At 42.2% G+C, this 12,058-nt stretch overlaps 1 protein-coding gene across 8 annotated transcripts in view; it reads right to left on the reverse strand.

Annotated features, from left to right (window-relative positions):
* zfhx3b (zinc finger homeobox 3b) overlaps positions 1-12,058 on the reverse strand; it is a 781,589-nt gene that overhangs the window by 85,913 nt on the left and 683,618 nt on the right. The gene's annotated exons all lie outside the window — the stretch shown is intronic.

The following is a 12,058-nucleotide window of genomic DNA, read 5'->3' on the forward strand; positions in this document are numbered from 1 at the left end:
CTTGTTTATTTATTTTTTTTACTTCTGTTTTCTTCTTTCTAGAACTGTTTTTACCGAACTTGAACCCTGTCATCGTGGTCAACTCAAGTCCGCCAACGTACATGGTGAGCTAGCTGGACAAACTGGTACCAACGGTAATGCTGCGTTCACACCAGCCGCGGAACGCGCGTCAAGCGCAAGTGATTTACATGTTAAGTCAATGCAAACCTGCGAATAGACATCCTGTGGCGCGATACGCGCGAATGGCGCAGCGCGAATGACGTGAATTGCGCGAATGGCGCAGTGCAAATAGCGAAATGGCGCAGGACGAATTGAGTGTTTTGCGCATTTGACGCGCTTAACGAGCGTTTCGCGTGAATCTCTCGAGTTTGTAAAATCTGAACTTCAGCGGACATTCGCTCCGCGTCAACCAATCAGAAGCTTGCTCTTGTGGGGGCATGATTGTGACATAGAACCTGTTGATGGTGTCCTGGGGGAAATCCTCCAGGCGACACCAACAACAAGTCATTAAACTGGGCTTGGCTCAGTCAGAAGCACTGCTGAAAGTCTCCGTCATCCAGGTTCAGTTTCTAGAGGAGTTTATGAGCTAACAGAGCTGGATGCACCTCTGAAAGCATGTAGTGGACTCAGACACGGTCCTAAACGTATCCACGCTGTTTTTCAGCCTTCATAAAGTACATAAACACTGTTATTTTCTTCATAAAATCCATGTTAGCCATTTAGCAACGAAGCTACAGTCACCAGGCAGACAGAATCCCTGCCCATCACACGAATCTGCGTCTGTTCTGAAGTAAATTTGACATGCGATTGAAGCGGATTTCACGCCCGAATTAAGCGGGGTTTGACGTGCGAATGAAGCAAATAAACTCAAATGTTCACACGGCAATTTGCGCATGAATAGCGCGATTTATGCGCGCGTTCCGCATCTGGTTTGAACACAGCATAATGCATACAGCGGTGAGCATGAAAAGGAACGTCATACTGCCCCATAGTGTTTGTTTTAAAGATGAAATGCAGCCATACAAACTTCAGGCAACATAATTCCCCATCTCCAGAAATGTATATAGAACTACGTTTTCCAGAATTAGCCTATGTGGTTCTTATGAGCCAGCTGAATTCATTGATTTAAAGTCAGGTCATTTAATTATATACGGTATAAGGGTTAAACACTGTTGGATTTCCATAAATACTATTACTATTACTAAGTATGGAAGTCATTTACAATACAAAACATTTTAGCAACAACGTAAGCCACACAATGGTTTTTAAGAGCGAGTCGGCAGAGAGCAGGGCATCGAGCAATAGGAAAAGAGATAAAATGGACAAGACCTCTTTCGGTTCTTACCAGCAAATGCAGTAGCTGCTCTAATTGGTTCAGGGCTAACATTAATTACCACATTGCTCATTAATGGATGAAGCCTTTATTGGTTCCATTGATCAGCAGGACTTGTTAGCCATCATCCTAAGCAATGGTGGATGTAACAAGCTTACATATTGGCATATCAATTAATGCAATCAATTCCTGCCGAGCAGCTGCCATTCCTCCCTCCCTGGGCCCCGCACTCGCTCCCTCTCATCCCCATCATTCCTTCGGACAGGCCAGACAACAGCCTGATGTCATCCAGGAATTAACCGAGTGATTCCTTCGTTTCTGCTTAAGAGGATGCGCTAGCCGACGTTGAGGCCAAGGGACATGAGCAGGTGGCAAGATGCATGGAAATTCAAAACAGTAAGTTGGCCATGTGACACTAGTAAGTCATACAGTACTAGCAGTGGTGCTAGGGCAGCATGGTGGCTGAGTGGCTCGCACTGTCGCCTCACAGCAAGAAGGTCACTGACTCGAGTCCCGGCTGGCCCAGTTGGCGTTTCTGTGTGGAGTTCCCCCACACTCCAAAGACATAAGTAAATTGGGTAATTGTCTGTAATGTATGTATGTGAGTGAGAGTGTATGGGTGTTTCCCAGTGATGGGAAGGGCATCCGCTGCATAAAACATATGCTGTATAAGTTGGTGGTTCATTCCGCTGTGGCGACCCCTGATTAATAAAGGGACTAAGCCAAAAAGGAAATTAATGAAACTGTCTGTAGTGTACGAGTGTGAATGAGTGTGTATGAGTGTTTCCCAGTGCTGGGTTGCAGCTAAAGGGGCATCCGCAGCATAAAACATAAATTAGATGAGTTGGCGGTTCATTCCGCTGTGGAGACCACTGATTAATAAAGGGACTAAGCCGAAAAGAAAATGAACGAATGAAGGACATTGCCTGTAGTGTATTAGTGTGTATGTGAAGGAGTGTGTATGGGTGTTTCCCAGTGCTGGGATGTGGCTAGAAGGGCATCCGTTGCATAAACCAATATGTTGAAATAGTTGATGGTTCATTCCGCTGTGGCGATCTCTGAGTTATAAAAGGACTAAGCCGAAAAGAAAATGAATGAATGAATGAATGAATGAATGAATGAATGAATGAATGAATGGATGAGTTGCCGGTTCATTCTGCTGTGGCGACCCCTGATTAATAAAGAAACTAAGCCGAAAAGAAAATGAATGAATTAATAAATGAATGAATAAAATTTTCCACAGTGTACAAGTGTGTGTGAATGAGTGTGTATGGGTGTGTCCCAGTGTTGGGTTGCAGCTGGAGGAGCATCTGCTGAATAAAACATATGCTGGATAAGTTGGCGGTTCTTTCCGCTATGGCGACCCCTGATTAATAAAGGGAAGCCGAAAAGAAAATGAATGAATGAATGAAATTGTCCGTATGAGTGTGTGAAGGAGTGTGTATGGGTGTTTCCCAGTGGCTGGAAGGGGCATTCGCTGCATATAACAATATGTTGGGATAGTTGGTGGTTCATTCTGCTGTGGTGATCTCTAAAATAGAGACTAAGCAAAAGAAAACCCAATGAATGAATGAATCTGGTGCTAGAAAAGACACAACAACATCAGAGCAGCCAGACGACACTAAAAACAGAAATAGCAATGGGAAATTCAAACCACTATTTCAAGACCTGTTGGAATGTTCAGTAGGATTACCTATAACCTTTCTAATGTCAAGAGGCACATCTGAACGATATCCTCCTTCCCGCTGTTCAACATGCTACATTTACTCCTAGAGCCTCTCCTTCCCAAACTTCCCTCTTTCTTTTTCTAATTGAGATCAATGCTGCTTTTTAAGACACATTGATTAGCACTTAAAATCCTCTCTCTATCACTGAGGGTTCTACGGGGAATGCAGATGTTAAATATTACAGCAGCATGGTGATCTAAAACGCAATGTTCCTTCAGAAAAACAAAAACAAAACAAGGGTGGAGGACAAAGAAGAAAAAAAACCCCACGACAGGTGGACATGCATCAGGTCAAAATGGAGGGATTTAACGGCAGGTGTGCAGCACTTAATTTGCCTAATAACAAATCATTTGGATGACCAGAGCACGGAGACGAGAGTTATATCACCTGCAAAGGACCTTTATAAAGGCAGTTGTTTAGGTGGTGCAGGGGATTTAAGAAAAACACAAATGGATATATGTAGAAATGTAAAAATTAATAAATTAGGACTGATTTTGATGAAACCACATGAGTGCTTCTTTGCATTATGGGACCATGTCTTTTCCTTCAACAACTTTTGATGTTAATAAGAATGGAAAGGTGGCTTGACTGAAGTGATTTATTGTCAGGACTGGTGCTGTGAATTACAGTACAAAAAAAACTTCCAGTATTTTTTATTTTCAATTCAATTCAAGTTTATTTCTATAGCACTTTTACAATGTAGAGAGTGTCAAAGCAGCTTAGCATAGTACTTCTAGTCACTTGAAACTGTGTCAGTCCAGTTTTCAGAGTTGAATTTAGTTTAGTTCAGTTCAGTGTGGTTTATCTTTCACTGCTGAAAGTCCAAACACTGATGAGCAAATCCATCGATGCGCAGCTCCACAAGTCCCGAACCAAGCAAGCCAGTGGAGATAGTGGTGAGGAACAAACTTCACGGTCCCAATTTATATTAAGTGGTCTTAACTAATATGTACTTACATATGAATTAATAGTTTGCTGCAATGTACTTATTGAGTAAATACATGTATTTACTGTGTACTTATGCTTAAAAAAATACATGTATGTAAATACATCTGTAATTAACTTTTGTAATTACATTTGTAAATACACTGTTGATATGCCTTACACCTTAACCCACCCTTAAACCTACCCATACCACCAAACCTGTCCCTAACCCAACCTCTATCCCAACTCAAAAGCACCACAAGTGTTCTCAAATACATCATAAACACAGTAAGTACATTGTATTTATTTTTTTGATGTAAGTACATAGTAGTTAAGGACACAATATAAAGTGGGACCAACTTCACTAATTGACAAAAGTGCAGAAAAAAAAAACCCTCAGAGAAACGAGGCTCAGTTTTTAAGTCTTATATATTATTTCCTACATAACATATTGCTTAAAACTACTAAAATGTCAATCAAAATCTGTTTGTTAGACTAAAAGAACAGAAATCAGGGTCCCATAATGAAATCCATAACTGTAAAACTTGTGAATTACAAAATATGGAAACTATTAATTAAAAGAAGATATTTCAATGTATCCTAAGCTTGGAAACCAAGTTCATTTGACACCTGTTGTGTATATTAACAACAACAAAAACAAGTATCTGTAAACATTTCATTTGCTATAATTTCATGAGTTCACACTTGAGATATTGCTTGACAACTGTAAGCAGGTTTGGCATGCTGTTCCGGGAGAGAACCCTGAGCTCGGAGTTAGTTTAGCCCAGGGCTCCCACCAGGTCCATAGAGCATGTGAGGGGAGTACGAGATCAGGTGGTTCTCGAGAGCTCCCCTGTGGTAAAGGAGGAAAGGAGGAGAAGGGGTGGATGGGGGGTTTCTTCGAAAAACAAAAAATAAGGGAGTATATATATATATATATATATATACATATATATATATATATATATATATATATATATATATATATATATATATATATATATATATATATATATATACATATATATATATATATACATATATATATATATATATATATATATATATATATATATATATATATATATATATATATATATATATATATATATAAAAATACAGATACAGTATGTTAAAAGCACATTTTAGTTCAGTTTCAGGGTGTCTCAAAATAGCACAGTTGAGTACACTTAGATGGTATTAAGTTTATCATTTTAACATATAACGTATAATGTATATTTACATATAACATATAACGTATATAACGTATACTTAACATATACTTAATACTATCTTTTAGTACATTAAGTACAAAATTAGTGTGCGAAAATAGAGCACTTTTAGTACATTACTATAAAGTGTACTAAGTATACTTAAAAAAAGTGCATTTTAGTGCACTTTTTTTTTTTACCTGGGATATCTCAGCAGGCACACAACATCCTAAGACGTTAATATTAGGTTAGATTTAAGTAGTGTGTCAGGTGTGTCAGGTGTCTAAGGACAATGATGGTTTGACATCCAATAACGACGTCAAATGACTTTTTTGCTTGTGTTGGAAAGAGACCAAAATCCAATACAGCCAACATCTTACACTAACGTCACATTGACATTAAATACTGACATTTATTCGTTACGTATGGCAACCAAAATCCCACATCTGATAGACGTCATAGTGATAACGTCCACACAATGTCAACCTGTAACATCATAAGATGTTGAGATTTGGTTGAATTTTAGATTGGACATGCACACTGACGTCAGCCTGACGTTGGATTCTGATGTCAACTCGATTTTCACTTCCATGACGTTGGGATACAACGTCAATCTGACATCATGTTGACGTATTGTGGCTGTTGGGATATAGCCATGTTTTCTAATCTGGTGGCATGGTGGCTCAGTGGTTAGCACTGTCGCCTCACAGCAAGAAGGTCCGAGCTCTGGCTGCGCTAGTGTTTCTGTGTAGAGTTTGTGTGTTCTCCCCTTGGGTTTCCTCCGGGTGCTCCAGTTTCCCCCACAGCCCAAAGACGTGCTATAGGTGAATTAAATAAGCCAAATTGGCCATAGTGTATGTGTGGATGCAAGAGTGTATGGGTGTTTTCCAGTAATGGATTGCAGCTGGAAAGGCCTTTGCTGTGTAAAACATATGCTGGAGAAGATGGCTGTTCATTGCTGTGGCGACCCCTTATAAATAAGCGAGAGGAAAATGAATGAATATTTTCTAATCATTTCTTAACTTCCCTCCATTTCCTTTTCAAAGCCACCTGATGTAGATGTGGAACACTGGTCAAATGTTGCGCATCAAATGAGGTTGTCCTGAGAAGACGTGGAATCCAAGCTCCCCCAGAGTCCTATTAAAAAGAAGACTCGCTTTGCTGGAGTTCATCTGCCCGAGCGGCTCATTCACTTCTAAATGACTCAACTGGCACATTTCTCCACACAGCCATGACAGCCGACCCAGAGCACACCGTCCCAGAGGCATCTCCCCCAATATGCTCCTTCGCCTTTAGCTCAAACTCCACACATCGCAGGCTGCAAACAACATTCCTCAAAAGCATATTTTAATCTGGGGAAAAAAAGGGGCTAGCGCAAAGGTTAGCCGCACTCGCACGCAAACCCGAGCCTCCTCTGACATTAGACAAGGGCACTGTCAAAGCCAAGGTGGCTCAGATGGGCACATTAGCAGAAGAAGTGACTGCGAGAGGAAGATCAAGGTCAGAGGAACGTGTGATGCAAAGGGAAAAGGCTGGATTCAGACTAGTTTGCCTACGAAAGCATATGCACACAGGCGCTTTGGTGGGCACCCAGTCACTCACACAAGCCGTGTCCTTCAGGCAGCTCCCCCAGACTCCGTCCCCTGGGCGACACGTAAGTGGGCTGAGCAATTAACAATTTCATGCTGATTGCCTGAAGCATGCTTTTCTATACCATAAAGATAATAGCATGAAGGGCGCCACATTCCCCCCTCACAGTCTAGACCCCCCCACCCCACCCACCACCCTTTTAAAAAAATCCCTACCCATAATTCCCTACCGCCTCCAATCCTGCCGTTCCATGTGATGCTCTTTCCCCATTCATTGAGTCCTGAGCGTGCTGCCTGCTGGCTTCATTACAAACGCTCTACACTCCGACAGCACATTTAAGAAAAATATAGAAAGGGCTCCCTGAAGAGTAAACAGGTATGATTATTAAAGGATGTGAAAAAAACAGGGGAAAAAAAAGATGAGATTCTCAGTCTCCCACTGGCTTCGGGTGATTTGAAAGTCTAATTTGGCTGCAACACAACAGGCGTACAGGTTGTACAAAACAAACCGCCTCAGTTCCCGTGACGCACTGAGCATGCTCTGTGGCAGAGGGGTGGCGACAGAACTATCATTCGCTGCCATTGGAGGCAGCTCCTGTGACAGCTTGCGACGACTGAAACAGATTCGGATCAGCCTCTTTGCAATAACCCACATATGAGGTGCACATCCCAGCGACTAAAGGAAGGAAGGTAACTGTATTCTAGTGGTGGCGTGAGGCTGCAGAGTAACAGACAAGTGCGGCAAAAACATGTCTTGAGTGTTCATGGCTTATAAAAACGGCGGTGTATTAAAATGAGCATCGACACAAGGGTCAATTTTAGAGATGTTGTGAGCCGCTTAGAGTGACGCGTGTAAATAAGGACACGGCGAAAGATAAACACTACATACCAACCCACGCACAGCGGGCACTGCTAATGAACACACAAACCCTTTCCCAGACATTTGCACGTGCTCCAAACGCTCATTTCGGTCTGAAATCACTAATGATATTTCTGTGTTAATGACTGGCTGTTTTTTAAAGCAGCAGCTGCTCGGCTCATACTGGCAATTGGAGGATTTATTTATTGATTGTTTAATGTTATGACCAGAAAGGGGAAATTAATGAACTTGAGACACAGATGAAAATCAAAACAGTGCGAGTGAACATTAAACAAGAAAAAAAAAAAAAAAACGAGATTGATTTCTTGCTATTTCACATTGAATGGATACATTTCCTCCGTAGTAGTATATACAGTGTCTACTTGCCCTTGGTTGTTTTTTCCGTTTCTTTTCTTTTCCCGAAGAGATCTGACAGCTACAAGTAATACGGAAAATAAATTCAAGAATTGATTAAAATATAATAATAAATGCTTGATTGAATTTCGCACTGATAGAGTGCAAGTCCCTGATCCTCTTCAGTATTCAAATGACTGCATTAGAAACGCTTCCAGGAGTGATGAGGGAATTGGAAAGGGATCAGCAAGAGGCGTTTGGACAGACCGCAAAGAAAAGGTACTGATGGAAGCCTGCCTGATGCGCATTATAAATAAAAGGCAAGGGATTTCTGAAAAAAAAGGCAAGCCCATTGGTTGGGTGACTATACACAATTTCAGGGAGCAAGGACACATTAAAAGACATCACGTTTGGTCACTTTATCTGTTATCCTGACAGAATAGCCAGCAATTTCCATCCGGAAGTCATGCCTCATTCATACGAATGCTACTTTGCATCCTCAGGTGATCATGGCTTTGAAAGGAAGAAATTACAAAAGGATCCCGCATTGATGCACGCATCCCTTCCTCCCGCTTGTTTCTCGCTGCCCCCCCATTCCACCCCACCACACCATCTAAATTGCAGTCACAACCCCCAGCTCGTAGGGGATGATAATTGCAGACGGCCAATAAATTACTACTGCCTCCACATCAATTATAAGCATCACGTCTGGCAATGAGGAAAATGAGATCTTGTGACAAATTTCATGAGGCTTGGCTGCCCAGCAGCCTTTCTTAACATGCTACAGATAGCAATCCCTTATCTAGCCTCTGTAATGGGGAGCTACGGATAGAGAGATGGAACAGCAGCCATTTAATTAAAAAGCTGGGTGGTGGCGTGTTGGGGTGGGGGGAGTTGTGTAATTCATTGTAGGGGCCCAGGAAGAAGACAAAGGCTTTGTCTCCAATACATATTTTGCTGTGCGTTGCCAGTCATCAGGGACCACGCTTTTGCCGGTGCTCGTTTGATAGCCATTCAGAACTCTTTTTTTTTCTTTCTCAGTCCATTCCATTTGTCCCCTCCAATCCCTTTACCTCCTCCCCTCCCCTCTTTTTTATGCTGTTATTTCCCAGGGGACTGTCGAGGTGCTTGCACCGGGGCTGGTGCAACTCATTTGAGAGGGGCACTTTTTTTTTTTTCGCAGTACAAATGACTGCAGAGAGCAAGCAGACAGACAGTGGCACTGAATGAAATGGCCCCGGCACCTAATTGCGTTCCCACCTGGGAAGCATGGGTGAAGGCGGCAGCTTCAGCGGGAGGAATAGGGAAAGAGACCTGATGAGGATTTATGGAGGACAGGGAGACGGCAAAATAAAACACCAAAAGGCATGGACCTTAAATCTTATTCCCCGCCGCAATATTCATTGCCGTTGCAATCGGGTGTGCTGATAGAGCGTTGCAAAAACGACCGCTGCGTTCAAATTATAGCTGCACTCTCTACTAATATTTAACATCATTAGAAAATCATTAGAAAACCATCATAAAACCTGGGATTATGACTAGAGCATTAAACACAATGATTATTCAGGGTGTTCCTTTTCCCCGCTTTTCCCTCGGAAATGAGATTTCGCTCTCCACGCCTGTGCAGGAGAACGTAAGAGTATTTCTCATAATTACTACAACAATTGAAAAACATTGGCCTGCATAAATTTCTATACCATTATATGATTGTTTTCCGTTTCCTCAAAGCAAAGTTCTTAAAGATGGGTTTTCTCGAGAACGACAGCTGCGAGTGGCATTAATGCAATTTTGCCAGGAGTGTAAGACGGCTAATTCAGATATTACCCACTGCCTCCGCTGTTGAATGGCCATTGTCATTAATATGTTGTTTCTCATTGCGTTTAACCGGATACACAAATGGCCATGCGGTGACTCTCCACATATTCTGCAGAATTACCGGTAACACTTTATTTTGATGGTCCATTTAAGTATTAGTAGACTGGCTGCTTAACATCAGTAGATACTGCTCCTTTAACAGAGATTTAACTGACTATAAGAAGCAAGTACATGTCAACTTACACTAACCCTAACCCCAACCTAACAGTCTACTTAGAATCTAATGAGAATTAGTTGGCATGTCGATACAACAGTCATATCACCCTGCAGCCCAAGACCGGATACTCACTGAAGGTAAGCAGGGCTGAGCCTGGTCAGTACCAAGATGGGAGACCACATGAGAAAAACTAGGTTGCAGTTGGAAGTGGTGTTAGTGAGGCCAACACTCAACCTGCAGTCTGTGTGAGTCCTAATGCCCCAGTAAAAAAGTGAAGGGGACACTATACTGTCAGTCGGTGGCGTCTTTCGACTGAGACGTTAAACTGAGGTCCTGACTCTCTCATTCATTCATTCATTTTCTTGTCAGCTTAGTCCCTTTATTAATCTGGGGTCGTCACAGCGGAATGAACCGCGAACTTATCCAGCAAGTTTTTACGCAGCGGATGCCCATCTCTGGGAAACATCCACACATACACACACACACTACGGACAATTTAGCCTACCCAATTTTCCTGTACCGCATGTCTTTGGACTGTGGGGGAAACCGCGAAACCCACGCAAACTCAGGGAGAACATGCAAACTCCACACAGAAACGCCAACTGAGCCGAGGATCGAACCAGCGACCCAGCGACCTTCTTGCTGTGAGGCGAACGTGCTACCCGCTGCGCCACTGCGTCAGCTTGTCCTGACTCTCTGTGGTCTTTAAAAATCCCAAGGCACTTCTCGTAAAAAAGTAGGGATGTAACCCTGGTGTCCTTGCCCTTAAGATCATGGCCTGCCAATCGTCCCTATCAACTGAATTGGCTGTATCACTGTCACTTTCAGGTTTCTTTACCTTACAATGCAACTCAAATTCAACCAACAGACCACCAAAATAAAGTGTGACCGAATTACTCTTCGACATATCGGTGATTACAGTATACACTATGATGGATTCAAGTTGTACGGGAATGTAACCGTCTCTCCCTTAAAAAACACATTTAACGAAAGCTGAATGAAATATAAAATGCCATTATCAAACAAAACTTGCACATTCTTCTTTTAACTGCATGTATATTACACAGTTCTCATTTTCAAATCGTTCGGTTTCACTATTTACTTTAGGCAAACTCCGGCAGGATATCAGAGAGAGAGTGTGTGTGTAACAGCATTATCAGTCGCAGTAATCAGTCCGGAGGGAGAGGGCATGTAATGGAGGTTCCCCCAGAGGAGATGAAAGCCGCAGGGCTGAGTGGGTTCACAAGCCCAGGGTCTCTCTCAGCTTCTCAGGCACTTTTCAGGAGCTTGGTTCACAAAGCTCCCTGCTGAGGAGCGGGCCAATGAAGCTCTTTCCTGGCTTGTCATGTTGTGCAAAGGTAATGACCCCTTGACCCTTCCCTAAAAAGCCCCCCTGGCCAGACTGATGGGGGCCTCACAGCGGTTGTGGGGACCATATCCATGTCTTTGCAGAATTAATCTGCAGACAGACAATAGACACACAGCAGTGGTATGGTTTAACATCCCACCACAGTCTAACAGGGACAACTGCATCCTAAATGAGCACACATGTCCAAGATACACAAGTCCGTCATAGAACGTGTCGTATCCATGCAGCTTACTTAGTCATGTACATTATGTTGGACACCTACGGTTGGAAAAGGCCCGTTCTGTTGGGTATATGGGAGTTTAGGGCTGGAAATTCTCTTTAGGCAGAAAAAAACAGGAGGTTAAAATAAGAGCAATCCTTGTCAAGGCTTTGAGAGTAATTCAACTGACACTGATGAGAATCAATGCTTCTTTGAATGCATTACTTGGCAGAAACAGGCCTTTTGTCCCTTAACCCTTAAAGACCTAGAGGTATTTTGTGGGCACCTAATGGGCCTATATTATTATTTTTTTTAAAAGCAGTTTTATTTTTATTTTAGCAGTCAGCCTCAAGTGTCATATATCATTTTAAACAGGAGAACCTGAAGTTTCAATCTGTATCATTTAAAGGTCCAGTCTAAAATATTTTTTGGTCCAAAAACATATGAAAAGACAGAAAATA

This window comes from Danio rerio, chromosome 7, assembly GCF_049306965.1.
Source record: "Danio rerio strain Tuebingen ecotype United States chromosome 7, GRCz12tu, whole genome shotgun sequence".
Classification (NCBI taxonomy): Eukaryota; Metazoa; Chordata; class Actinopteri; order Cypriniformes; family Danionidae; genus Danio; species Danio rerio.